The following is a 26,547-nucleotide window of genomic DNA, read 5'->3' as shown; positions in this document are numbered from 1 at the left end:
AGTAAATTTGCAGAAATTATTCCTGCCATAGAAAGGGATGCACGCATGCAGGAGTATCAGCAGAGACTGTTGCAGAATCTTACATGTGCTTTTCCACAAAACACCAGTGGTGCACGTAGTGAATCTCACAGTTCCAACTTGCCAACCGTGGGACCGTCAAGTGTTCAGCACTCAAACCGTAACAGAACCACAGTATCTGCTGGTAACATCAATTTTGCGGAATCATTTCACCACTTTTTAGCCCATCCTTTGCAAGGCCACAGGAGACAAGAAGTCTGACACATAGTCAAGGCCTAGAGACGATGGTACAGGAGTATCTACAAGTAAACATTGAAGCCATGACTGTGTCACTGGACCCTTGCTCTTTTTGGGCTTCCAATCTGGATAAATGGCCGGAGCTAGCCACTTACGCCTTGGAGATCTTGTCATGCCCCGCAGCCAGCGTTCTGTCTGAACGTGTGTTCAGCGCTGCTGGTGGTGTGCTGACAGATAAGCGCACGCGGCTCTCCACTGATAATGTAGACAGACTCACGTTCATAAAGATGAACAAATCATGGATCCGAAACGACTTTTCTACCCCTGTGTCATCCTGGGGAGAGTAAAAGCTTGATGATTGGTTAAAATCACCCTACCAACCGTTTTAAGCTTTCAAATTACTAATCATGTTTATCTGTATCTTTGCTGGAAAATAATTTGGGCTTTGTAGCAGTGTGCAGCACTGATCCTATTAGGCCATCTATACTAAGCTCCACCAGATTTAAAATTACTAATCATGTTTATCTGTATCTTGACTGGAAAATAATTTGGGCTTTGTAGCAGTGTGCAGCACTGATTCTATTAGGCCATCTATAATAAATGTAACATACCTGGCGGCGTCCTTGCATGGTGGTCCATCTCCCACTGTGCAAGAGGGCGCACTTGATCTCCTGTCCAGAATGTCTCTCTGGCTTCCCTCCATGCTGTCTGTTTGTGTCTGTTTCTGCTGCTTAAGGGCGGCGCCCGATCACTTCCTGCCTTTTGTACCTGCTGTGGGTCACACCCCTTGTGCGTCCTCAGCCTATTGCTGTCTGTCACTTGGTATATAGCTCAGCAGCTCCCTTCTATCCCTGCCTGAGCATAGTGTTTCCTTCAGTGTGTGCTTGCACTCTGAAGGTGCCAGGTCCCGTTCTTTGTTTCCTTGTCTGCCTTTCCTGGAGGCTGTATTTCCAGGCCTGTCTGAACTGAGTCCTGTATGTCTTCTGCTTTGCGGTATCAGCTCCCGTGTCTGAACTGAGTCCTGTATGTCTCCTGCTTTGCGGTATCAGCTCCTGTGTCTGAACTGAGTCCTGTATGTCTCCTGCTTTTCGGTATTAGTTCCCGTGTCTGAACTGAGTCCTTTCTGTGTTCTCTTGTCTGTCCTGTCTGAACACGCTCCTAGCCTGTTCCTCCTGCCTTCTAGGGGCCGATTACCTAGACCCGTTCCTGTATCTTGTCTGACCTGTCTGAACACGCTCCTTGCCTGTTCGCTCCGCCTTCTAGTGGCCGATTTCCTAGACCCGCTCCTGTGTCTGGTCTGTCCTGTCTGAACACGCTCCTTGCCTGTTCGTCCCGCCTCTCTGGGGGCCGTATTCCCAGACCCGCTCCTGTATCCCTCTGCAGTGTCGGTCTCCTCCGTACACTCAGTTCCAGTCTGAACTCTCTCCTGTCCTTTACCTGTTTTGCCTCTATGTCCGTTCCCTTCCTTTTTCTGCAGAGTCTGAACTCGTACCTAACTCCTGCTTGTTGTCTCTGCAAGTACTGTGTGAGTATCTGGCTCTGTCTTTCCCTTCCTGTCTGTTCCGTGTGAACAGAGCCCTGTCCTCCCTGCTCAGCCTTGTCTGCACTCTAGCTGTGCTTGCCTGTAACCCTCTGCCTGTATTGTTCCTGAGTCCCGGTGTGTACTGGGTCCTATCCCGCCTGTGTTCCTACCTGCTAGTGCCTCCCTGTCTGCACTCTAGCTGTGCTTGTCTTTACCCCCCTGCCTGCATACCCGCCTGCCTGCATACCAGTCGTGCCTGCCTATACCCACCAGTCTGTGTGCCAGCCTACCAGCCTGTTCCTGTATTCCCCTGTGTGGGTCAACAGCCGTGTCCGGGGTCTGTCCTGGAGTAGCACCTGGTCCCTCTGCTCGGTTCCTCCTTGGTGCACTGGCGTCGTATGCCGTCGTGCGACCCTGGTCGGATCGGGTGAATACTTAGTCACGCCCCTCCAGGCATTCACTCTCCGGCACGGTCCAGTGGAATCACTACCAATCACACGCACACGCCGCTTAGCCCGGGCGTGTGCATAACAGCATGCTCAGGCCATGGTTCCCGTTGAGCCCCACGGCCTTCGCTCTTTGAGAAGTTTTTCCAGCGAATACATGCATTAAAATAAATAAATAAATTTTTTTTCCCCCTTTAGCTGAGTTCCAGGCGAATTACGCACCCGTCCAGATGGATCTATCAGCTCTCGTTCCTGCGGATCCGCCACGTTACTATGGGGATCCAAGACAGTGTCGTGCATTTGTGGAGCAATGCATGCTACACTTTAAGGCCTACCCTCTCTATTTTCCTTCCGATTGGGCTAAAGTGGCCTTTATGATTGACTACCTAGCGGGTGATGCCTTGAAATGGGTCACCCCCCTATGGGAAGCATGGGATCCTGTCATTCTTGACCTGCAGGCCTTCCTGGTGGCCTTTCGTATGGTCTTCGAGGACCCTAACTCTGAAGCCCCTGCTGAAGCTTCACTTCCCAATATCCCGGAGCAGCCCCGACGGGTAATGTGTGTGGGTAGCGCAATAGTCCTCCAGCCCAATGAGACTACTGCCCACCCAGAATCCTCACAGGGTGACTACGCTTTCCGGAATACTTCTCTCAACCTCAAGAGGCAGTCCAGACGTGCTAGACTTAGAGGCAAGCCGTCACGCCAGGGTCTGTCCTCCCTGAGACCTCCTGACCCCAACCTTGAAGTCCCTACTGAAGCTTCATCTCCCTGTATCCCGGAGAAACCCCAATGGGTAATGTGCGTGGGTAGTGCACCAGTTCTCCTGGCCGAAGAGACTTCTGCCCATCCAGACTCCACACAGGAGAACTTCCTGCACCCGGCATCAGATGCTTCTTTCTCTTTAACCGGTGTGCATGTCCAAGGATGCTCCAAAGCTGTGGTTACCTCAGAGTCTGTGCACCTCTACTACCTGGCGGAGGATCCCCTGTTGCCTCCTGAACCCTCCGGGATACCACTCGATGACAAATGGAGAGAGACTTCTCTACACCCGGTACTCAATACTTTGTCCGCTTCGTCCTGTGAGCCTGACAATGGGTACCCCAAAGTGGTAGTTACCTCCGAGTCTCTACACCCCTCCGACCAGGCGGAGGATCTCCAGTTGTCTCCTGAACCCTTCGGGGTGCTACCTGGTAGCGAAAGGACAGAGACTCTCCTATACTCTGTACCTGATACCTCGCTCGCTTCGTCCAGTGAGTCCAACTTAGTGTACTCCGAAGCAGAGGTTACTCCTGAGTCTCTACACCCCTCCGACCAGGCGGAGGACCTCCAGTTGTGTTCAGAATCCTTCGGGGTGCCACCTGGTGGTGAATGGACAGAGACTTTCCTATATCCTGGATCTGATACCTCGCTTGCTTCGTCCAGTGAGTCCGACCTAGTGTACTCTGAAGCAGAGGTTACCCGTGAGTCTCTACACCCCTCTGACCAGGCGGAGGACCGCCAGCTGTCTCCAGAACCCTTCGGGGTGCCACCTGGTGGTGAATGGACAGAGACTTTCCTATACTCGGTACCCGATACCTCGCCTGCTTCCTCCAGTGAGTCCGACCTAGTGTACTCTGAAGCAGAGGTTACCCGTGAGTCTCTACACCCCTCTGACCAGGCGGAGGACCGCCAGTTGTCTCCAGAACCCTTCGGGGTGCCACCTGGTGGTGAATGGACAGAGACTTTCCTATACTCGGTACCCGATACCTCGCCTGCTTCCTCCAGTGAGTCCGACCTAGTGTACTCTGAAGCAGTTGTTTTCTCTGAGCCTCTGCACTCTTCTGACCCGGCGGAGGACCTCCAGTTGTTTCCTGAATCCTCCGGGATACCACCAGATAACAAAGAGACAGTGACTTTTCCTCATTATGTACGTGATAACCCGTCTATTTCTTCCTGTGAGCTTGACAAGATGTACCTCGAAGCAGAGATTACCCTTAAGTCTCTGTCCCCCTCCAACCCAGTGAACGACTGGCCCTCGAATTCCCTGCGGAAGATTCTGGCAGGCCTGAAGAAGAGGGGGCGTAAGGGGGGAGGTACTGTAACATACCTGGCGGCGTCCTTGCATGGTGGTCCATCTCCCACTGTGCAAGAGGGCGCACTTGATCTCCTGTCCAGAATGTCTCTCTGGCTTCCCTCCATGCTGTCTGTTTGTGTCTGTTTCTGCTGCTTAAGGGCGGCGCCCGATCACTTCCTGCCTTTTGTACCTGCTGTGGGTCACACCCCTTGTGCGTCCTCAGCCTATTGCTGTCTGTCACTTGGTATATAGCTCAGCAGCTCCCTTCTATCCCTGCCTGAGCATAGTGTTTCCTTCAGTGTGTGCTTGCACTCTGAAGGTGCCAGGTCCCGTTCTTTGTTTCCTTGTCTGCCTTTCCTGGAGGCTGTATTTCCAGGCCTGTCTGAACTGAGTCCTGTATGTCTTCTGCTTTGCGGTATCAGCTCCCGTGTCTGAACTGAGTCCTGTATGTCTCCTGCTTTGCGGTATCAGCTCCTGTGTCTGAACTGAGTCCTGTATGTCTCCTGCTTTTCGGTATTAGTTCCCGTGTCTGAACTGAGTCCTTTCTGTGTTCTCTTGTCTGTCCTGTCTGAACACGCTCCTAGCCTGTTCCTCCTGCCTTCTAGGGGCCGATTACCTAGACCCGTTCCTGTATCTTGTCTGACCTGTCTGAACACGCTCCTTGCCTGTTCGCTCCGCCTTCTAGTGGCCGATTTCCTAGACCCGCTCCTGTGTCTGGTCTGTCCTGTCTGAACACGCTCCTTGCCTGTTCGTCCCGCCTCTCTGGGGGCCGTATTCCCAGACCCGCTCCTGTATCCCTCTGCAGTGTCGGTCTCCTCCGTACACTCAGTTCCAGTCTGAACTCTCTCCTGTCCTTTACCTGTTTTGCCTCTATGTCCGTTCCCTTCCTTTTTCTGCAGAGTCTGAACTCGTACCTAACTCCTGCTTGTTGTCTCTGCAAGTACTGTGTGAGTATCTGGCTCTGTCTTTCCCTTCCTGTCTGTTCCGTGTGAACAGAGCCCTGTCCTCCCTGCTCAGCCTTGTCTGCACTCTAGCTGTGCTTGCCTGTAACCCTCTGCCTGTATTGTTCCTGAGTCCCGGTGTGTACTGGGTCCTATCCCGCCTGTGTTCCTACCTGCTAGTGCCTCCCTGTCTGCACTCTAGCTGTGCTTGTCTTTACCCCCCTGCCTGCATACCCGCCTGCCTGCATACCAGTCGTGCCTGCCTATACCCACCAGTCTGTGTGCCAGCCTACCAGCCTGTTCCTGTATTCCCCTGTGTGGGTCAACAGCCGTGTCCGGGGTCTGTCCTGGAGTAGCACCTGGTCCCTCTGCTCGGTTCCTCCTTGGTGCACTGGCGTCGTATGCCGTCGTGCGACCCTGGTCGGATCGGGTGAATACTTAGTCACGCCCCTCCAGGCATTCACTCTCCGGCACGGTCCAGTGGAATCACTACCAATCACACGCACACGCCGCTTAGCCCGGGCGTGTGCATAACAATAAGCTCCACCAGATTTAAAATTACTAATCATGTTTATCTGTATCTTGACTGGAAAATAATTTGGGCTTTGTAGCAGTGTGCTGCACTGATCCTATTAGGCCATCTATACTAAGCTCCACCAGATTTAAAATTAATAATAATTTTTAGCTGCATCTAGCCCGGAAAATAATTTTGGGGCTCCGAGATGCGCAAGACACATAAGTGCCTTCTTGCTGCACTACCTGCAACATGACCCTCAGATTGTCAGAATTCGAAGTAATCATGACTACTGGGTTGCCACACTCTTAGATCCCCCAAACTTTTCGATCAACCTTTTCATTTTAATAAAGACCAAAAAAATGGTCATTTTTGAAATTATAAGCATTAGCAGGTTATTAGAAACTGAAATCAAACAGTTTTCAACTCAAAACTTTATTCTAGGTGATGTTACATTTTCACATAGGACCCCTTGTTCGAAAGGAGCTTCTGAACTCTCTCGTCCATTGAATTTGTCAGGTTTTGGATGGTTTCTGCTTCAATTGTTTTGCATGAGGACAGAATACCCTCCCAGAGCTGTTGCTTAGATGTGAACTGCCTCCCGCCATCATAGACACTCCTTTTAATGATGCTCCAAAGGTTCTGAATGGGGTACAGGTCAGGGGAGCATGGGGGTCACACCATAAGTTTGTCCCCTTTTATGCCCATATCAGCCAGAGATGCAGATGTTTTATGTGTAGCATGAGATGGTGCACTATCATGCAGAAAAATGATCTTGCTGTGAAATACACGGTTCTTCTTCTTGAACCATGGCAGGAAGTGCTGTTTGAGAAAATCCACATACATTATGGAGTTCATCTTTAGCGCCTTCAGGGATCCTAAAGGGGCCGACAATCTCTCTCCCCATGATTCCAGCCCAAAACATTACTCCACCTCCTCCTTATTGGCCCTGTAGCCGTGTTTGCGTGGGGTGTCCATCAACCAGCCATCCTCCACTCCATCCATCTGGACCATCGAGCGCTGCACGGCACTCTTCCGTGAACAAAACAGTTTTGAAATCAGTCATCATGTAATGTTTGGCCCACTGGAGCCGTTTCTGCTTGTGTGAAGTGGATAGAGGAGGTCGACAGGATGGCGAATGCACAGCTGCAAACCTCTGAAGGACCCTGCATCTTGTTGTTCGGGGGACGTTGGAGGCACCAGCAGCTTCAAAATCTTGTCTGCTGCTCTGACAAGGCTTTTTTGCCGCTGCTCTTTTAACCTGACGTAATTGCCTGTAGGAAAGAGTCCTCAATTTGCCCTTATCAGCACGCACACGTGTGTATTGTGAATCAGCTACATACTTCTTGATTGCCAAGACACTTCATCCTGATCATCGCACAATGTTGATTGTAGTCATGCCTTGACCTAAACACTCCACAATTTGTTGCTTCTCAGCAGCCGACACATCCTTTTTCTTTCCCATTTTGGCAGAAAATGTAGGCTGCTTAATAATGTGAGACAGCCTTCTTAAGTAGTCTTGCCTTTCATTGGACGCACCTGCCAAACTAATTAGCACAGGTGTCTGCAATTGCTTACAGTGATATAAAGAGCCCTGACACACATCACCATCAATGAGTTTAACTGACAAACAAACAAATTCTTCCCTTATCACTCCTAAACACTTTTTGCATAATAATTTGGAACACAGTGTACATGTGCTTTTCCACAAAACACCAGTGGTTCACGTAGTGAATCTTACAGTTCTAACTTGCCAACCGTGGTCTGTATGGAGTTGTTCAATAAAGGGCCCAAAATTAAGATAACATAGATGGGAGAGGTCTCTATGAATAGGAATTCCTAAGTATTTGAGGGCCAGGCAAAGGGAAAGTTGGACTGGATGGAATCCTATATGGATTTGGGGAGGGAGACATCGAGGGCCTCAGACTTCGCTGCATTGATTTTAAAATTTGACCATGTAACAAATTGATCTATTTCAGCCATAACAGCATGGATGGATATATGTGATTGAGTGATATATACTAGGACATCATCAGCAAATAGAGAGCACTTGTACCCGGTGCCTCCCACCTCAATCCACCTAATATTGGGGTTATGGCGAATTGATGAGAGCAGGTGCTCCGTCACTAGGATGTATAAGAGAGGGGACAGAGGACATCCCTGCCTTGTCCCATTGGTGATTGTGAAAGGTGATGAAAATGTTCTGATGCACCCCCTGGGCCTTGGGACACCCGGCGGAACTATTTATGTGGTTTTGATGTTTAAATGTCCGACTACGCCACCCGTGGATTGCGGTCAGAGTGAACCGCCGCTGCAGGGCAGACCGCTGAGGCTGGTGTTGTGGGTGCAGCAGAGCGTAGCATAACTCCCCACGGGAGGAGTATGTCCTCAGGGCAGTGTATGAGGAGGATGGGGGTGATGGTGCAGGGCAGCAGCAGTAACGACACGGAGTCAGTGATGCAGTCCAGGGCCTTTACTCACAGTTCTTATTATCCAGACCACGTCTGCAGGTAACGGCTGCCCACGTCGTACTGTGCTCACCAGGTGAGGGGCTCAGACAACTCCCAGATAACTTTGGAGCGCTTCACAGGACCCCCTTTGTGTGTCCTTTGTCTGGCCTTTCTTACCAACCCTTCTGTCCGGCTGCCTCGGGCCTCCTCTTGGTAAACTTGGCGCCGGTTTCCCTGACCCTATGTGGTGCTTTCCTAGCGGGTGTAACGAGGGGCTGTGCCACATAAACTGTCACAGCCTCCAGTTTCTAGCTGAGGGTCGTTTCTTGCCTCCACTAGTTTCGGGGACCGGTCTCCCCCTTTGGCCTGACCTCTCCACGCAGGTGGATTCGGGCGTGCGGTGGCAACTCGCCCGTCCGCACCCCTGGGATCCCTTCATTCCTCGTTCCTGGAGCCTTCTCCGCTCCTCTTCCTTCCTTCTCCCTCTTCCAGGCCTGGGCCTCTGTTACTAGGCCCGCCTCCGGAGCAGAGCTCATGCAGAGCCCCTGCTCCCTGCCACTTCTGCTCAGACTTCTCTGCACTGAACTAAGATGGTGCCCACCTTTTATACTCCCTTCTCAATGCACCCAGGAACTGCTTCCTCCCTGCTCCTGCACTACAGGGTTCCCCTTCCTCAGTGTTCCCTCCCCCCACTCCAGCCAGGGACAGGGACTGTCCTGCCCATCTCAGAGGCATATTGGTCGCCCTGCCCCACGGCAATGTGGTGTAATGCATGCAGGTGTCGGGTCCTGATCCACACTCCATCCTTACCTGAGAGTGAGATATCACACCTCTGGGTGAGGTGCAATACCTCTGTAGCAACCGAGCCCTCAGGGTGCTACAGTTCCATTTATCTTCAGCCTAGGTGACGTATTGTGATACAGGGCCGTGATTTTGGCTATAAAAGGGTCCCCTAGACCCCTACCCCAAGCTTTTTAAGAGAATCATATATGGCGTGCCAGGAGACTCTATGGAATGCTTTCTCAGCATCCAACGAGAGTATCTAATTACAAATTTTTAACTGCATCTAGCCCAGGAAATACTTTGTGCCTAGTAGCAGTGTCTGCTAGTCAGCGGATTATCCCGGCTGTTAAGCAAGCTACACCACCTGTAGTTTGGACACTTAATTTTTTCAAAGGAAATGCTTCGGGACCACGGGATACTCAGTGAAGAGCATCAGGAGGCACCCCAAGGCATAGGGGCTGGGACTGGCAGTAGGATGCCTTGCGGTGGACAGCCGAGCTCGATCCTTATAAAAGCTTTTTAACTGCAGCAGCTTTAGTGGACGCTACTGGAGCTGGAATTACGCGGCTGCTGGCATGAGACTTGCCCTCCAATAGATCCTTGTAAATGGATTTAAAGTGTATTCATTCAAATTAGAGAGACAATTTAAATTAAAAAGCTTAGAGCTGCCTCCACCACAGGGGGGCTCGCTCGACCCACCAGCGGACAGGCACCAGTATTGGGAGAGGGGGGCTGGCCGTCAGGGTTCACCGCGGCTCTGGCACAAACCCGGCGACACGGAGGTGGCACGGGCAGGAGCGGACTGAACGTGTCGGCTTCTCACTTTTTGGATTTTAGAAGGGCATGACATGCCTATATCTGTGTCTCCCCCTCCTTTTACTCCTCCACCTCTTTTCTTTTCGCATGACTATATGTACTTGTCACTTTTCCATGTGTTAGTTGTGTCTTCTGAGCAGTTTGTCAGCTTTTGGACACCTTTGAAGGTGTTTTCTATGTGTTTCTATGTGTTTTTGTTTGCCTGCCATTGGTTTTAACGGTGTTCGAAGGTGTTCGACGAACAGTTCGACGAACAGTTCGGCGAACACACGGGTGTTCGACGAACCGAACCGAACTCGAACACTACGGGGGTGGCTCAACACTATTCTTAAGGTCTCAGTGTGGTCTGTGACCGGGTGTCCATATCACCAACAGAACGGGGAGCCTTAACCAAGTAGGGGTCTGTCCTACCCCAAGTCCATCACAGTCTTAGTTCATTCCTTGGTTAGGCTCCGAACGCAGTCCATACAAGATTCCGGTTATAAAAAGTCCATAACCTTCGAGTCTGTATGACAACTGTAAGGAACTGAAACACACAATTACTAATCATGCAGTTAACTTGGCAAACAATTCAACATTTGGCAACAGGGTTATTTACAATTTTAGCGCGCTCTTTTTTTTCCAGCGAGCGGGTATCTGCCCCTTTGTGCTCCTGGTTGACCTCCTTAACCCACTGTCTGATGGTGGACCAACTTAGCTTTCCCCACTAGCATTAGGGGTACAGCTACCAGCTGGGTGTACAGGTAGGGCAGGCAGCTGTCTGCGGGTTCTTTGGCTTACCGCAGGCATGGCAGGCTCACTGTCAGCAGAGGGTTGACTCTCCTGGGCTGTTGATACAGGCTCTTCTGCCTCTGGAACCGCTTGCTCCTCTTCACCTTCCGGCTCTGGTGTTGGTTGTTGCGCAGTCGGTTGCAGGAAATGCAGGACGGGTACCACTATAGCATCATTTATTCGAGTCCAGGACTGAGGGAACTCTCCGAGAACGGTGCTGATCATTTCTTCCTTGTCCTCTGCGGGTTCAAGGTCACTCTGATCCTCTTCTGCACTACGGAGTTGCTCGGGGCACCTTTTGAGGTGGTCTTTGGAGACGGTACTAGTGGTTTCTCCTCCGTCCTTGGTGATCACGCACACCTTCGGGTTGTCGTGACCAGACTGCAGTACGGTGTAGGGTTCCCTTTCCCACTGGTCGTCCAACTTGTGAAGCCTTCTCTTTCACTTCAGGACTTGCTCACCAGGTTCTAGGGGACCAGCAGGGGCGTGTTGGTTGAAGAGTCTTTCTTGCCGTTCTCTCACCTGGGCCAGTCTCCTCTCCACACTCTCCTGTACCTTCTTGTACTGCAGTTGCCTTTCCGTATCCCAGTCCACATCCGGGGAGGTGTCCTCAGGCGTCAGGACTCCCATCTCCAGGTCTACGGGCAGCTTACCTGGTCTGGCTCGCATCAGGTAAACCGGGGTGCAGTTGGTAGCATTCACCGGGATATGATTGTATAAGTCTATCAGGTCCGGCAGTTTTTCTGGCCACAGGCTGCGTTCCTCCAGGGGCAACGTCTTCAGGAGATCAATGACTATATTGTTCATTTTCTCACACATCCCGTTGGTTTGTGGATGGTAAGGCGTTGTCCAAATCTTCTTACAGCCATAGAGGTTGCAGAACTCTTGGAAGCTTTCAGCCTCGAACGCTGGACCCTGGTCTGTCAGGACCTGTTCCGGATACCCGTGTGGACGGCAGAAGTATTGCTGGAAGGCTCTGGTGGCTGTTTGGGCTGTTAAGTCCTTTACCTGGACCACCACTAGAAAACGGGAATAGTGGTCCACGATTGTCAGGGCATAGATGTATCCTGACCGGCTTGGAGCCAATTTGACGTGGTCCAGAGCTACCCGCTCAAGAGGCTGCGTGGTGATGATGGGCCTCAAGGGTGTCTTCTGGCTGGCACGGTCCTTCCTCCTTAGGTGACAAGGGTCACAGTCTCTGCACCACTTCTCTGCAGCCCCCCTCATTCCGACCCAAAAGAACCGTCCTCTTAGCAGGAACTCCAGTTTCTTCCAACCGAAGTGCCCCGCTCTGTCATGGTAAGCCCCCAGGACCATAGCTGCATCCCGCCTTGGAACCACGACTTGCCAGGTCAGCTCGTGCGTCCGGTGGTTGACAATCCTTCTGCACAGCTTGCCTTCATAGAGCAACAGCTTGCTCTTCTCTTTCCATAGCTGCTTGGCTTCCTCTGGAGCATCCGGATCCATGCGGGCGTCTTCCTGGGTCAGCAGATCTTTCACCAGGCGGACTGCAGGGTCACTATCTTGGGTCTCGGCCAAGCTGTGGTGAGGTAGGGGATTGATCATAACGGTGGTTAGATCTTCCTCCTTCATGCGGTGGGAGCATTGAGCGGCTCCGTACCGGTGAAACGCGGGGAGTTCTACCTCCTCCAGGTCCTGCATAGGAGCTGCCATCCTAGTGAACCCGGGGATGAACCTTCGGTAGTAGCCTACCAATCCGAGAAACTGTCTCACCTCTTTGATGTTCGAGGGGCTTGGCCAGCTCTTGATTGCCGTGACCTTGTCAGGGTCGGGGGCCACTCCTTCCGTGCTTACCACGTGCCCTAGGTACTGGACCTTTGGTTTCAGCAGGTGACTCTTCGATGGTTTCACCTTCAGGCCATAGCCTGCCAGGGCTTCGAACACCTCGGCCAGGTGCTTTAGATGGTCCTCGTAGGTTTTCGAATAGACGATCACGTCGTCCAGGTAAAGGAGGACCGTCTCAAAGTTTCGGTGCCCTAGACAGCCTTCCATCAGCCGCTGGAAGGTCCCTGGTGCGTTGCAGAGCCCGAAAGGCATACAGTTGAACTCGCTCCGTCCCATCGGGGTGGTGAAGGCGGTCTTCTCCTTGTCAGCCTCTGCCACAGGAACCTGCCAGTACCCGCTAGTAAGGTACAAAGTAGAAAAGAAGTTAGCTGATTTTAGTGCGGCTAAAGACTCCTCTATTCTAGGCAGCGGGTATGCGTCTTTATGGATGATACGGTTGATTTCTCTATAGTCTACGGACATTCTCATGGTGCCGTCCTTCTTTTTCACCAGAACCAAGGGGGCTGCCCAGGGGCTACAGCTATCTCTAATGACCCCAGCTTCTTTCATTTCTCTTAGCATGCCCTTGGCGTTCTGATAATGTGCAGGGGGTACGGGCCTGTGTCTCTCTTTTATCGGTTGGTGGCTCCCTGTGGGGATGTGGTGTTCTATCCCCTTTACTCTGCCGAAGTCTAGCAGGTGCTTACTAAAGACTCTCTCGTACTCCTGTACCACCCGGTAGACTCCTTGTTTTTGGTGCAGGGGAGTGGAGTCAGCACCCACATGGAGTTTCTGGCACCAGTCCTCCTTTTGTTTCTGGGAGCCATTACCCTCCGCCTGTGGAGATGGAGGCAAGGGTTCCACGGCCCTGATAGCTTTGTGTTCGACAACAAACAGTTTGGCGAGTGTAGCGTACCTGGGTAAGTGTACTTCCCTCTCCCCAATGTTGAGGATGCGGACGGGCACCCTCCCATGACGGACATCAACCACCCCCCGGGCTGTCAAAATGGTGGGCCTGCTGTCCGAGTACACGGGTTCTACCATGGCTTGGTAGTCTCTACCTCTCAACCCGATTGCAGTCCGACACCAGATCATCATTTCACTTTTGGGAGGCATGGAAATGGGGAATGAGTCACTCAGTCTTACGCTACCGATCTCACCACCAGACAGTTCTACCTGCTGCCGTCTCATCAGGGCTTTTATCTCCTTGTTGAGGACTCTCTGTTGGCTGGAACTAGCATTCACCGCCACCTGTTGTAGAATTACAATTACCTCTGAAAGACAATTTTCAATCACGTTAGTACCCACTGTTATTTTAGGGTGACTTTCACGACAGTCAATGTCCACAATAATTACTCCCTGTGCTGGCAGTTCAACTTTACCAATCTTAATGGTCATCTCCTTGAACCCCATCTGCGGCACGGGTAAGCCATTACTGGCGATGATGCTCAAGTTACTGTCTGGATACCGTGTGATATCAGCATCAGTCCAATACTGCTTAAAAAGTACATAAAGGATAGTGGTTACTTGCGACCCAGTATCCAGCAAGGCGCTCATGGGGATACCGTCCAGCACCACGGGTAAAACCAGGCGCCCCCCAACGTACTTATTACGCCAATTGTAAGGGCCTGGTGATCTTATGCCTGGGGGTTGGCCCTCTGCCCCAGGTTGTACACGTTTAAATTACAGTACCTGGAAATGTGTCCGGGCTGGTTGCATCGACGGCAAATGGGCTGTCCATCCTCTGCGTAGCGGTCTGTGGGCTTCCCTCGGAACGACGGGATCCTCCTCTGTCGACGCCACGGGACATCCTCCGGACTTGAAGCCAACTCGATGGGTCTTGACGGGTCCACTTGTAACGCCTGGACGGTCCTGGTCAACGCCGCGACGCTCCTGGTCAGCGCCTGGACTTGGTGGTGCAGATCTTTCGACGAGGCTTGGTTCAGGGCCTGTGCATCAGCCCCCACGGGGTCCAAAGAGGAGGGCGCCGCCTCCTGGTGGTAGGTGAGAGCAGGGCGCCGGGGGTTTATAGCACCACTGGTTGCGGGTTCACGGAGCACCCTTATGGCCCTGTCCTTATATTGGGCAAAGGTCAGATCGGGTTCTGAAAGAACATGAGGCGCAGTTGGGCCCTGTGGGCGCTAGACAGTAGACCTTCTATGAATTGTTGTGTTAGCAGCTTATCCGTTTCCTGCACACTGCCAGAGTCAGTTTGTTGAATAGCCCTCAAAGCTTCCTGCAGAGTTAGGGCATAGTCTCTGATGCTGTCCTGTGCCCGCTGCTTACATCCATAGAACCTCATTTTAATTTCAGCGGAGGTACGTGTGTCAAAGGTACCCCGCAGCCGGGCCAGAATACCCTTTACAGTCCTTTTCTCCTCAGCGGGCCATGACTTCACCTCCCTTTGGGCCGCGCCAGTTAACTGCCCTGTTAGTATGCTAACCTTCTGTTCCTCTGTCAGGGGGTAAACCTGGAACAAGCTGTACAGCCTTTCCTTAAAGTCAGTTAGGGCATGGGGCTCCCCTGAGTACTTAGGCAGCCAGTCCGCTCCAGGGATGTAGGGCAGGGAAAATGGCATCACCGCTGCTGCAGCTGCGTTGGTGGTAGTGGGCGCCTCTGTATCCGACATCTTCCTCCCCCCTAGTTAAGCGTGGCCTACCTTCTGACGATCCTCTTCTGTAGGCCGCGGCTCCACTTCTGCTGCTCTGGACGAGGACCTTGCGTCGCGTCCTGGTGACGTCAGCGTCGCTCTCTCTCCCTTCCAGGACCTTGCGCAGCGTCGGTGCGTGGGGCGGAGCTTCGGGTCTCGCGCGGTATGGACGTCCACGCCCCTCTTCTTCCCGCGCGGCGTCCTGAAGATGGCGTCCGATGGCGGGAAAACGGCTGAAGATGGCGGGAACCGATGGAAGATGGCGGGAGACAGCTGGAAATGGCGGGAAACGGCTCCGGACGGCGGGAAACCTCTTTTCAGGTAAGTGCAAAGTCTTCTTCAGGCACGCAATACCCGTTTGTGGCGGGTTGGTTGCAATCCTGCCGACTACGCCAAAATTTACTTGCCCCCTGGGCCGTTGGGCACTCGGATCCGGGCAGTAGGGGAACGATGGGAGTAGTAGTGGCAACCCAGTTCCGTGGCTCAGGGTGGTCAGGCCAGTGGTAGTCCGTTATGCGCTGATGATTATGTCCGACTACTCCACCCGTGGATTGCGGTTATTAGGAACCGCTGCTGCATGCAGACCGCTGGGGCTGATGAGGTGTGCAGCTAGGGTAGTGTGACTCCCCACCGGAAGAGTGCGGCCCCAGGGCAGTATAATGGATGGTGGGAATGATGGTGGTGAGAGTCCCAGTACCGGTAGTGCTGGAGGCGCAAAGGAGCACACAGACAACAGGTTGCAGTCCAGGGTCTTTACTAAACAGGTAAACTGACCCATAAACAGTCCCGGCTAGGAGGGGACCTGGATGTCTGAGAGCAATGGGGAAATTGGCCCTGGTAAGGGTGAGGGTGTAGGCCTACCGTGCTTTCTGTGCTCCTTCTGGCTATCTCCTCCTTATAGGGTAACAGCCCACGATTCCGAACTCTCCGTGTACTCTCGCCTGTATGGCCTGCAACGTGGGTTCCTTTCTGCTCCCGGCCTGGTACGGCTTTCCTGGTCCCTTCTGTTGTGGCAGGGCCTTCAGGTTTCTTAGGTCAAGGAATATACAGTCCCCTGCGGACTGGTTATCTGCTGTGGGATGTGGAATCCTCCCAGCCTCAGACACCAAAGTCTGGTAAATTAAGTCCTTTATCTGCCAAGACAGGCTCACTTCGCCTCTTGTCTCTAGCTTGTGGCTCTCCTCCTGCCACACTTCCTCTTAGGTGCAATACAACTTTCTGTCCCTGCTCTGCTCCGGGACACGTCTCAATACTGAGACAGGTCATCCAGTTCTCTCTAACCCTGCCCCCAGTTCCAGCTTTTATAGGGGCAGCCTGCTCCCCCTACTGGGCTGAGACAGGAGGTACTGCATGCTAATGTTCCCCTGACTAGAGAACCTCCCCCCTGCTCTCAGACACAGCTTTATTACATTTTGTGGCATCCAGGCCAGGGTGACACATATGCGTTATTTGAGAGGAACTAGCAATTACATAGTTACATAGTTACATAGTTTATAAGGCTGAAAAAAGACAAGCGTCCATCCAGTTCAGCCTATTTCTTGTGCACTGCAGCTATTCCGCTATTCCTATACCATGCGGTATAGGCCAATTTACATCATTGAGGAAAAATTCACTTCCCGACACCAATCTGGCAGTCAGATTAAATCCCTGGATTAATTAACTAAGCATAAGATGTAATTTTATTGTTCTCAAGAAAGGCGTCCAGGCCTCTCTTGAACTCATTAAGTGAGTTGGACATCACCACTTCCTCTCCCAGAGAGTTCCAGAGTCTCACGGCTCTGACCGTAAAGAATCCCCTTCTATGCTGGTGCAGGAACCTCCTTTCCTCCAGACGCATAGTGTGCCCCCTCGTCTTTGTCACCATCCTTGGTATAAACAGGTCATGGGAGAGATCTCTGTACTGCCCCCTGATGTATTTATACATGTTTATGAGGTCTCCCCTAAGCCTTCTCTTTTCCAATGTAAATAGGCCTAATTTTGACAACCTCTCTGGGTATTCTAGTCCCTCCATTCCCTTTATTACCTTAGTCGCCCTCCTTTGTACCCTCTCTAGCTCCAGTATGTCTTTCCTGAGCACCGGAGCCCAGAACTGTGCACAATATTCTAAGTGCGGCCTTACCAGCGCTTTATACAGAGGAAGAACAATGTTCTCATCATATGCCCCTATTCCTCTTCTGATGCATGCCATGACTCTATTTGCCTTCGCAGCTGCTGCCTGACACTGGGCACTCCAATTTAATTTGCTATTAACCAAGACGCCCAGGTCCTTCTCCATGTCAGATTTCCCCAACGGTTTCCCATTTAATATGTATGGGTGACTGCTGTTTTTCTTTCCCATGTGCATGACCTTTCATTTATCGGCATTGAACCCCATTTGCCATTTTTTGGCCCAACTCCCCAATTTATCTAAATCCTCCTGTAGCTGTGCCCTATCCTCATCTGTATTAACTACTTTACAAAGTTTAGTATCATCTGCAAATATTGCTATTTTACTATGCAACCCTTCCACTAGATCATTAATAAATATATTAAATAATATAGGGCCCAAGACAGACCCTTGAGGCACCCCGCTAGTAACCCGGACACACCCTGAGCTTACTCCATTGATAACCACCCTTTGCCTTCTATCACTCAGCCAGCTATTTACCCACTTGCACACATTATCCCCCAGACCAAGCATTCTCATTTTATATACCAACCTTTTGTGTGGCACAGTATCAAACGCTTTGGAGAAGTCAAGGTATACAACATCCACTGACTCTCCCCGGTCCAGCTGTGAGCTCACCTCCTCGTAGAAGGCGATCAGGTTTGTTTGGCAGGAGCGATCCCTCATGAATCCATGTTGATATTGAGTTAGACAGTTATTATCATTAAGATATTCTACAATAGCATCTCTAAGAAATCCTTCAAACAATTTACCCACAACAGACGTTAAGCTTACTGGTCTATAGTCACTTTTAGACCCCTTTTTGAATATTGGTACCACATTTGCTTGGCGCCAGTCTAGTGGGACAGTCCCTGTCCATAAAGAGTGCTTGAATATAAGATACAGTGGCCTGTCTATCACATTACTTAATTCTTTTAGTATCCGGGGGTGTATGTCATCTGGGCCTGGTGACTTGTCTATTTTGATATTATTTAGGCGTTTCTGAACTTCCTCCTCGGTTAGGTGGGTGATATTTAGCGGAGGGTTTACTTTATCACTCTGCATTTCCTCCGATAAATTGTTTTCTTTTGTGAAAACAATGGAGAAGAAGCTATTGAGTAGGTTTGCTTTACCCTCATCGCCCTCTATGATTTTACCCAGGTTATTTTTCAATGGGCCAACGCCATCAGTTTTAATCCTTTTACTGTTTATATAGTTAAAGAACAGTTTGGGATTCGTTTTACTTTCCTTGGCAATTAGTCTCTCTGTCTCCTCTTTTGCTATTCTTATTTGTTTCTTACAGATTTTGCTTTTTTCCCTATAAGATATTAGCGCTTCCTCGCTGCCTTCTTGTTTAAGTTTACCGAAAGCCCTTTTTTTGTTTTTCATTGCCCTCTTGACTTCCTTATTTAGCCACATTGGCTTCCTCCTATTCCAATTCCAATGTTAAGCTGAAATTACCCACAAGTGATAATTGCATTTTAACAGGATATGTTGATGCAGATTGGGCTGGAGATCCAACTGACAGAAGATCTACCAGTGGACATATTTTTTTTCTCTCAGGTGGACCAATAAGTTGGACAAGTAAGAAACAGTGAATTGTGACACTGTCTTCAACAGAAGCAGAATATGTTGCCGCAGCACATGCAAGTCAAGAAGTACTGTGGTTAAGACAATTGTTGACAGAATTAGGACAACCACAGTTGGAACCAACAAAACTGAAAGAGGACAATCAAGGATGTCTTGTTCTTGCTCAGATGGAAAGAGTCAATCCAAGAACCAAGCATATTGATGTGAAATATAATTTCTTGAGAGATCATCAGGAACAATGAGTCTTGAAGTTAGAATATTGTCCTACTGAAGAAATGACAGCAGACATCTTCACGGAGGCGTTGAATGCTGATAAACACCAGAGACTAATAAAAAAGTTGGGTTTGATTGAATAAGTCCTTACTGTTGAGAAAGGGTGTTGGCATATGCAACAGATTAGGACTTATTATAAGTGAAAGGAGGACTTTATACTAACCAGACAGCAGATGGCGATAGTGTGTAAAGTTATATGCTTGCTGTAATGTGGGGAGGGAAGCTCTCATTGTTGGTTGTTTTCTATTTCCTGTGCTGTTATTTTTTTTTCCTTTCCTGAATGTGTTATGTCAGCTGCACACGGACTGTGTGACACTGAATTGTATCTCATGTTTATCCAGTATGAAGTAAATACTGTTTACTAAAGATATCTTGCTGATTGAAGCTCTCGTAAGTACAGTGGTGACTGTGAGAAGATGCACTCTGCGACAAATACATGGGCGCCAGCACTGACTGAATGCTGCACCCGCCCATGACTGAATATGAGAATCACACCCCCATGACTGAATGAGCATGTATGATCTAAGTATATTAAAGGTTATAAAATCATTATAGTTGCACCAATTTTAATGAAAAAAGCTTGTTAGTAACTAACAACGCTATGGGGGCAGTTTACATAGTAGCTAGGACGTGACAGGTTCCCTTTAATCATCTGGAAGCCTTCTTAGCAGCCATGAGCCAGGTGTTTAATGACCCTAATCATTGTGCAACAGCTTCAGCTACACTATGGACTCCACGTTAGGGTAAGCGCTCTGTTGCAAAGTATGCCACAGAATTCAAATGGTGGATGATTGATATCGAATGGAATAATGCTGCAAAATTATCTATTTTTAAGAACAGATCCTCCAGCGCATTTAAAGATGAATTAGCCCACGTCGATGCCACCACAAATTTTGATGACTTCATTCACAATTGTATTTGTATAGACACCCGAATATCAGATAGAATATTGGAAAAGTGGAATTCAAACTGGTCCTGTAACAGTAACCATTATCTACCTGCTTCAACCCCCAGTCCTAGAGACTTTGAGGTAAAGAGTCCTCATATATCTGAAGTTGAATCCATGCAGGTTGACAGCCTGTTAAAATGTGAAAGTGCTGAGAAAAAAGAATGGAGACTTCGGAAAAATCTGTGTTTTTATTATGGCAAGACTGACCACTCTTTCATCAAGTGTCCTTCTCGACTATGCAAAACAGTGGTGGTGGTAGTGGATCCCAACTTTTCCAGCGAAGAATCAGTCTTGCCTGAACCAGTACCTCCAGTGAATGCTGTCATCCATTCAATTTCCTCTATTAAACATTAAAAAAAGAAAACAAAGACTCCCATTGCTTCCTCTTTACCAAGTTTGAACTTGATTTTCAATGGATTTCCACATCTGCCATGGTTGATTCAGGAGCAAACAGAAATTTTATGCAAATCTCTTTTGCAAAGGAACATGAGGTAAAAACTCAAAACAGATTTTCATCTATTATCATGGAAACTGTTGACGGCTCTCTACTAAATTCAGGACCAGTGAATCAAGAAACTGAACCCCTAGAGACAGTTATGGAACCTAATCACCATGAGGTTTTATCCTTCCTACTAATCTCCTCTCCACATTTTCCAATAATCCTGGGGTTGCCATGGCTACAGACTCAAGATCCCACAATCAATTGGGGAACCAAAGAAGTGTTTTTTCCATCTACTGTACACTTCCCACAGTCTTCACCAAAATGAAGTGGTTATAGAGGATCCTGAACAATCTTCTAAACTACCATCTATATATAGGAAATTTGCTGATGTATGTGACAAGAAAAATGCAAACAAACTCCCTCCTCATCTGCGTATGATTGTCCAATTGATCTATTGCCTGGAGCAGCAATACCCTTTGGAAGCATTTACCCACAGGCAGAGCAGGAATTAAAAACACTCAAGGAATACATTATTGAAAATTTAGCTAAAGGGTTTATTCACTATCTTCATCACAAGCAGGTGCACCTACGTTGATTACAGAGAATTGAATAAAATTACTGTAAAGAATCTCTACCCTTTGCCTTTGATCCCTGAGTTGCTGGACAGAGTTAGTCATGCAAAGTTGTTCACAAAACTGGATCTTCGATGGGCATACAACTTGGTTCGTATTAGACCAGGTGATGAATGGAAAACGGCATTCAGATCATGTTATGGACACTATGAGTACTTAGTCTTGTTGTTTGGACTGTGAAATGCTTCTGCAACATTTCAGCATTTTGTTAATGACATTTTCAGAGACTTGCTTGATCAATTTGTAGTCATTTAGTTAGATGATATACTAATCTTTTCTAATTCTGCAGAAGAGCATCAAAATCATGTGAAAACTGTGCTAGAGCATCTAAGAACCCACCATCTTTATATTAAGCTGGTGTATAAAGACATATAAATATATATATATATATATATATATATATATATATATATATATCTTCATGTCTGTATTACTCCCTAATGGCAGTGGTTTCTTCTAGCAGTATGATGTGCCCAGCCGCACTATACAATTTTTTCAGGAATTCTATGAGAAACTTGAAAAAGTTAAAAGTGTTGACCTCCTAATTCTTCATATTTCAGCCCATTGAGCATCTGCGGAATGTGTTGAGAAATAAAAGTCTTATCCAGTTAGGCCCCACCTGGCAACCTGACTTTAAAGGATCTGCTTTTAATATCTTGGTGTCAGGTATCACAGAACACTTTCAGATAATATTTTCTGTAGAGGTTTATTTCAAATCACAATGTATAAGATCACATTCCTCATATAATGAGCACATCATTTTGTAACATTTAATTCATATGCTGCAAATATTAATTTCACCTGAGAGAAAAATATACTGTATGTAACACTTGATAATAGAAATTCAACATCTGGCTCATTTAAGTCGAATAGATAATTTTGTGTGGTTAATAAAACAATCTGCTGTTTTTCCAGATGGCACATAAAATGTTTTTTTTTCTGTAACTGAGTGATTTTTATTTTGTATAGTAAATTAATTTCTGCCTTTATATTTATATACAAGCTTAAATATTTCATCATAAGAATATATTCATTTATTCTCACCTTGTGTTTTCCTATTTTTGAAAAAAAGGATTTAATTTAACTCTTTTAACCCGAAGGGTGGTTTGCACGTTAATGACCGGGCCAATTTTTACAATTCTGGCCACTGTCACTTTATGGGGTAATAACTCTGGAACGCTTCAATGGATCCCACTGATTCTGAGATTGTTTTTTCGTGACATATTGTACTTCATGATAGTGGTAAAATTTCTTCGATATGACTTGTGATTAATTGCGAAAAAATAGGAAATTTAGCAAAAAATATAAAAATTTCACAATTTTCAAAATTTAAATTTTCATGCCCTCAAGTCAGAGAGAAATAACATTTCCCACATGTCTACTTTACACCAGCACAATTTTGGAGCCAACATATTTTTTTGATAGGAAGTTAAAAGGGTTAAAAGTTGACCAGCGATTTCTCATTTTTCCAACAAAATTTACAAAACCATTTTTTTAGGGACCACATCACATTTGAAGTCACTTTGAGGGGCCTTTATGACAGAAAATACCCAAAAGTGAAAGCATTCTAAAAACTTTACCCCTCAAGGTGCTCAAAACCACATTCAAGAAGTTTATTAACTCTTCAGGTGGGTTACAGGAATTAAATGAACATTTAACTTTTTTCATAAAAGTGTTAATTTAGACCCCAATTTTTTTATTTTCGCAAGGGTATCAGGAAAAAATGGACCCCAAAACTTGTTGTGCAATTTCTCCTGAGTAAGCCGATACCCCATATGTGGGGAAAAAACAGTGTTTGAGCGCACTGCAGGATTCGGAAGGGAAGGAGTGCCATTTGACTTTTTGAATGTAAAATTTGCTTGAATAATTAGCGAACGCCATGTTGCGTTTGGGGAGCCCCTGATGTGCCTAAACAGTGGAAACCCCCCACAAGTGACACCATTTTGGAAACTAGACCCCTCATGAAACTTATCTAGGTGTGTGATGAGCACCTTGAACCCTCTGGTGCTTCACGGAAGTTTATAACATTGAGCCGTAAAAATAAAATTTTCACATTTTTCCCACAAAATTCTTTTTCAGCCTCCAATTTGCATTTTAATTAGGGCAACAGGAGAAATTGCACCATTCAGTTTGTTGTGCAATTTCTCCTGAGTAAGTCGATACCCCATATGTGGGGGAAAACCACTGTTTGGGCGCACGGCAGGGTTCAAAAGAGAAGGAGCGCCATTTGACTTTTTGAATGTAAAATTTGCTTGAATAATTAGAGGACGCCATGTTGCGTTTGGGGAGCTCATGATGTGCCTAAACAGTGAAACCCCCCCCACAAGTGACCCTATTTTGGAAACTACATTTTGAACCCAGAGGTACGACACAAATTGATAGCATTAGGTCATCATATTGAATAAGTTGTCATTAGTCTTGAGCGCAAGTTCTCGCTATTTGAATTTGCATCGGGTACTCGGGTATGCACCAAGTATCGCAGGTGCTCAAGTGACATGCTCGATTCCCCGTCCCGCATGTTTCACGGTTGTTAGAAACCCTCCAAAAAACATGCAGGGATCACTGTGCATGGCAGGCAATCCCGCAAGGTTTTTCTGGCTGTATAACAGCTGCAAAACATATGGGGCGGAGATTTGAGCATGTCACTCGAGTACCTGCGATACTTCGTGCATAACTGAGCACCCGATGCAAACTCAAGTAGTGAACACTTGCGCTCAACACTAGTCGCCATGTCGTCGTCATTTTTTTTCATTACTTTTGAAAAAATCCCAACACAACCCTAACCCCAACCCTAATACAACCCCAAACCTAGCATAACCCTAACCATAGCACAATCCTAACCCTAGCACAACCCTACTCCTAGACCAACACTAACCCTAGCACAACCCTAATCCTAGCCCAACCCTTCCCCAACCGTAATCCTAGCACAACCCTAACCCTAGCCCAACCCTAACCCTAGTACAACCCTAACCTTAGCCAACCCTAACCCTAGTCCAACCCTAACCCTAGCCCAACCCTAACCATAACCTTAACCCTAACCCTAGCCCAACTCTAACCCAGCCCAACCCTAACCCTAGCACAACCCTAACTCTAGCACAACCCTAACCCTAGCCCAACTCTATCCCTAGCCTAACCCTAGTCCAACCCTAACCCTAGCCCAACCCTAACCCAAACCCAACCTCAACACTAACCCTAGCACAACTCTAACCCTATCACAACCCTAACCCTAGCAAAACCCTAACCCTAGCACATCTCTAACCCTAACACAACCCTAGCACAACCCTAACCTTAGCATAACCCTAACCCTAGAACAACCCTAACCCTAGCACAGCCCTAACCTTAGCACAAGCCTAACCCTAGCACAACCCTAACCCTAGCATACCCTAGAGTTTATTTTATGGTATAAGTAATCAGACAACTTTATTCTTCGGGTCGGTGCAATTACAGCAATACCAGATTCATATCGGGTTTTTATGATTGACAGCTGTCACATACTAAAAAAACATTTTTGCAAAGACTAGTTTTTGCATCGCCATATTTTGAGAGCTATAATTTTTCCATATTTCGGCTGACAGAGTCATGTGATGGCTTGTTTTTTGCGGGACAAGTTGACATTTTTATTGGTATCATTTTCGGGCACGTGACATTTTTTGACTGCTTTCTATTCCGATTTTTGGGAGGCAGAATAAACAAAAAACAACAATTTCGGAATTGTTTTTTTTTTTATGCCGTTCCACGTGTGATAAAATTGGTAAGGCAGCGTTATTCTTCGGGTCAGTACGTTTACAGATGTACCTCATTTATATCTTTCTTTTATGTTTTGGCGCTTTTTCACTATAAAAACTATATTATAGAAAAAAAATTTTTGTTTGTATCGCTTTATTCTGAGAGCTATAACTTTTTTATTTTTCGGCTGATGGAGCTGTATGGTGGCTTGTTTTTGGCAGGACAAGATGACATTTTCAGTGGTACCATTTTTTTACATTTTTACATTTGTCTTTTTGATCGTGTATTACTTCATTTTTTGTTTGGCATTATGATGATTAAGTATTGTTTTTTTGCTTAGTTTTTTTTTTTTTACTGTGTTCACTAAAGAGGTTAACTAGTGGGACCGTTTTATAGGTCAAGTCGTTCCCGACGTGGCAATACCAAATATTTGTATTTTTATTGTTTTTTTTTTCAGAATAATTTATTTATGGGTACAGTATATTTTTATTTTTTCTGGATTATTTTTTCATATTTTTTTAAAATATTTTTACAATTTCACTTTCTGTTTTTTTTTTTACTTTTACACATTGTCCCACTATGGGACTTTTACTTTTTTAACCCTGATCGCTTGCATAGCATAAAAATGCTGCAGCAGCATCTCTATGCTATGCAGGCTGCAACCCCTGCACACAAGTTAGTTAGACCTCGCACTGAGATGCGATCTACCTAACTTCCTGCTGTCTGGTAACCCGGATGTCGTCATGACGACATCGGGTCACCATGACAACATCTGGGACGTCGGAGAAGAGGTCAGTAAGCAGCGCTTACCTCCCCTTGCCACCGGAATGCTGCGATAGACTTTGATCGCAGCATTTCGGGGGTTAATGTGCTGGGAGTGGTGCGGGACCACTCCCAGTACATAACACCGAGTGTCAGCTGTGACAATCACGTGACACCCGGCAGCGATCGAGCCGCATCGCTTGTGTGTGGGCGATATCACATTCTGCGTAATAGTACGTAGCTGGTTCATAAGGCCCAGGGTGCAGCTACGTACTATTATGGACGTCATCATAAAGGGATTAAATTGCCCTTTTTCTAAATGGTTCACCTTGTTACTTGAACGTCAGTTAATTTTTGGTAAAGTTCACATCTACTCAAGGATAAAGGCCTTTTTTACTTTTTTGTCTTGTGGTATTTGCTAACCTTTTTTTTACACCAAATTCTCCAAAATGGTGCACATGGTTCATGAATTTGAAGCAAAATCAAAAATGCATTTTTTTTGTCTATAACGAGTTTTTGCAACTTTTTAGCATCAAAAGTTGAAAATCATTTTAAAAGTTGCAAAAAAGCACCAAATTGAAAACTCATCATGAAACCTTATTCCGGGAGGGGGCATTGGACTGAGATGCAACAAAAAAAAGGTAACATCGGGTAAAAGTTGCATTTCATGAATCTGTCTAAAACATGTGTGTAAGCAAAGTTGAAGAGGGAAAAAAATGACAAAATAGAAAGATAACTTAAAAAGTGGAGCAAAAGCTATAGAGAATAAAGATAGACAGCACAAATAATAAAGCTGCTAAAAGGGAGCAAATTGCTCCAGAAAACTGTAAAAACAGCAATGATGAATTGGGGCTATAGTGTTTATTTTTTTACCTACTTCCAGTTTGATGATGCTTCATTTGGGAATGCCCTGTGTAAGCTGGAATACTCAAACGAGACACAATCAGGGGGACAAGCTGCGGTCACTGCCACAGCCTCTGTCCCCATCCTGAAACAAAGTGTCATCAAGGACATTGGTATCGGGCTGAGCTATTTCCAGC

Source organism: Phyllobates terribilis, unplaced genomic scaffold (assembly GCF_046119375.1).
Source record: "Phyllobates terribilis strain yellow unplaced genomic scaffold, ASM4611937v1 Scaffold_9__5_contigs__length_417890890, whole genome shotgun sequence".
NCBI lineage: Eukaryota > Metazoa > Chordata > Amphibia > Anura > Dendrobatidae > Phyllobates > Phyllobates terribilis.
Note: the sequence above shows the minus strand (reverse complement) of the source record.